Source organism: Euphorbia lathyris, chromosome 6, assembly GCF_963576675.1.
Source record: "Euphorbia lathyris chromosome 6, ddEupLath1.1, whole genome shotgun sequence".
Lineage (NCBI taxonomy): Eukaryota > Viridiplantae > Streptophyta > Magnoliopsida > Malpighiales > Euphorbiaceae > Euphorbia > Euphorbia lathyris.
In genome coordinates, this window is record NC_088915.1 from 88,845,808 (window position 1) to 88,849,246 (window position 3,439).

Below are 3,439 nucleotides of genomic sequence, written 5' to 3' on the forward strand. Positions count from 1 at the left end.
AATGTCGAGCGTTTGATATTCTGAGTGGTCAGTGCAGTATTTAAGGATGATTTTAAGTTCAAGTTCTAAACTAATTTACTCAGTATGCAAGTTTTACTCAGTATTGTATATTCAGTCAGTTTCAATGAGATACTCAGCAAACAAAAAATCATTCAGTATGTAATTCACTCAGTATTCATATTCATTTAGCACAGGAATTTACTGAAGAGGATTAAACATACCAATTGCTTCTCTCAGTATGCTGAACTGCTCACGGGCCAGTGGCTTCGTGAAGATATCAGCAAGCTGTTCGTCCGTTGGGACAAAGGTCAGCTTGATCTCACCCTTGAGTACATGGTCTCTAATGAAGTGATGTCTGATGCTGACATGCTTCATTCTGCTGTGTTAAATTGGGTTCTTGGAAAGATCAATTGCGCTTTTGTTGTCACATTTGACTTCAATTGTTTTCGTTTGAACACCATAGTCTTCAAGCTGTTGCTTGATCCATAGGACTTGAGCAACACAATGACCAGCAGTAATGTACTCAGCTTCAGTGGTGGACAAGGCTACTGACGCCTGCTTTTTGCTGAACCAGGATACAAGACAGCTTCCTAAGAAGTGGCATCCTCCAGAGGTGCTTTTTCGTTCTAGCTTATCTCGTCCATAGTCAGCGTCAGTGTATCCGATGAGTGTAAAATCATGAGTGTTTGGATACCACAAACCTGCGTTCACTGAGCTTTACAAATATCTAAGGATCCTTTTTACAGCAATGTAATGAGATTCCTTAGGGTTAGATTGATATCTAGCACAGTAGCATACTGAAAACTGAATGTCCGGTCTACTGGATGTTAAGTAAAGTAGAGAGCCTATCATACCTCGATATAACTTGCTGTCTACTGACTTACCATTCTCATCAGCGCAGAGGACAGTGTCAGTGCCCATAGGAGTGGATATTGGCTTGCAATTTTCCAAGTCATATTTCTTTAAGATCTCCTTAGCATATTTGGCTTGACTGATGAAGATGCCATTCTTTCCTTGTTTAATTTAAAGACCGAGGAAGAAGTTGAGTTCTCCCATCATGGACATTTCAAACTCAGTCTGCATTTGTTTGCTAAACTCCTTGCACATTGATTCGTTAGTTGCACCAAATATTATATCATCAACATAAATTTGGGCCAGCAGGGTATCTTTACCCTTTTTCTTAATGAATAAGGTTGTATCAGCTTTGCCCCTGACGTAATTTCTAGTCAGCAGGAAACTGGTCAGCCTCTCGTACCAAGCACGTGGTGCTTGCTTGAGGCCGTACATAGCCTTTTTGAGTTTGTAAACATGGTTTGGGAACTTAGGGTCCTCAAAACCTGGAGGTTGATTTACATAAACCTCCTCGTTTATAACTCCATTAAGAAATGCACTTTTGACATCCATTTGGAATAATTTAAAATTTATGTAAGATGCATATGCACATAATATTCTAATTGCCTCTAGCCTTGCCACTGGGGCAAAGGTCTCACCATAGTCTATACCTTCTTGCTGACTGTAGCCCTGAGCTACAAGCCTTAATTTGTTCCTGACTACGTTTCCTTGTTCGTCCATCTTGTTCTTGAAGACCCATCTTGTTCCGATGGTCTTTTGACTCTTTGGATGAGGCACTAACTCCCATACATCATTTCTTCGAAATTGATCGAGCTCCTCTTGCATTGCGTTCATCCAGAATTCATCGTACTTAGCTTCAGCGAAATTCTTCGGTTCTTGTACTGAGACGAAAGCAACATTGTTGAGGTACTTCCTGAGTTGATTCCTCGTCATCAGGGTATTCCCAGCAGAATCAAGGATTGCACTTTCGGAGTGCCCTCTTGGAATCCTTATTTCTTTGGGTAGATTTATGTCTTGTGCTGTTCCTGTTTCAACAATCTCTGCAGAAGTAGATGGGTCAGTAAAAGTAATCTTAGGTTCACTCTTACTCTTGGTCAGCCTTTTCGTGAATGACTCAGTAGCTGGTTCTGGGTCAGCAATGGTTACTGAGTTTGGATCATCTTCGATCAGCGGCTGGTATCTACCTGCAGGGTCAGTTTCATCGAACTCTACATGTATTGACTCTTCTAACATTTGAGTTCGCTTATTAAAAACTCTGTATGCTTTGCTGTTTGTTGAGTAGCCCAAAAAGATAGCCTCATCAGCTTTTGAATCAAACTTTGCTAAGCTATCTTTGGTATTTAAAATAAAACATTTATAGCCAAAGGCACGAAAGTATCCAATATTGGGCTTTCGTCCTTTCCAAAGTTCATAGGGGGTTTTCTTTAATATAGGTCTAACTAGAGCCCTGTTAAGAATATAGCATGCTGTGTTAACAGCCTCTCCCCAAAAATACTTTGGAAGCCTATGCTCATCCAGCATTGTCCTGGCTATTTCAACCAGAGTTCTGTTCTTCCTTTCCACAACCCCATTTTGCTGAGGTGTTCTAGGAGCAGAAAAATTATGGTCAATGCCGCTGGCTTCACAGAATTCAACAAACTTTTGGTTTTTGAATTCTCCACCGTTATCACTACGGATATGAGCTAATTTTAGGTCTTTTTCATTTTCAATTTTTCTAACCAAATTTGAAAATGTCTCAAAGGTCTCATCCTTGCTGGTCAGCAAGATAACCCACGTATACCGAGAGAAGTCATCTACAATGACCAAGGAAAATCTCTGGACCAAAGAGATCCAAGTGTAGCAACTCTAACGGACGTTTAGTTGAGACAATGTTTTTACTGTGAAAAGATTGTTTGGTTTGTTTTCCAGCTTGGCAAGCGTGGCATAATTGATCTTTTTGAAATTTAAGTTCGGGCAGTCCCTCAACCAATTGCTTTCTTGCTAGTTTGGCCAGGAGGTCCATGCTTACATGACCAAGTCTCCTGTGCCATAGCTAGGAATTTTCTTCCTTTGTTACTAAGCACACAGTTTTTGAAAACTTTTTCTCTAAGTCTAGCATAAAGACATTATCTATCCGAGGGGCAGTTAAAATTAACTCATTTGTTTTACCCTCGTATATTTTACATCCAGTAGCATCAAATATAACTTTTCTCCCATTGTCACATAGCTGAGCTAAGCTGAGTAAGTTATATTTGAGTCCGCTGACTAGGGAGACAGATTCAATAGTAGGATTACCTCCGATGGTTCCTGAGCCTACTATCTTACCCTTCTTGTTGTCTCCAAAACTTACGTTCCCTCCTCGTTTACGTTCAAACGTGATGAACTGAGTTTCATCACCCGTCATATGCCTTGAGCATGCGCTGTCAATATACCACATCTTTGACTTCTCGGCACATCTCAGGCTTACCTGCATTGTAACTAGTTACTTTTAGGTACCCAATTCTTTTTGGGTCCTGACTTGTTAGGTGCAACAGGTATAGCATCATATTTTATTTTATGGCGACATACATGGACAGTATGACCATTCTTTCCACAGAAGTCACAACTG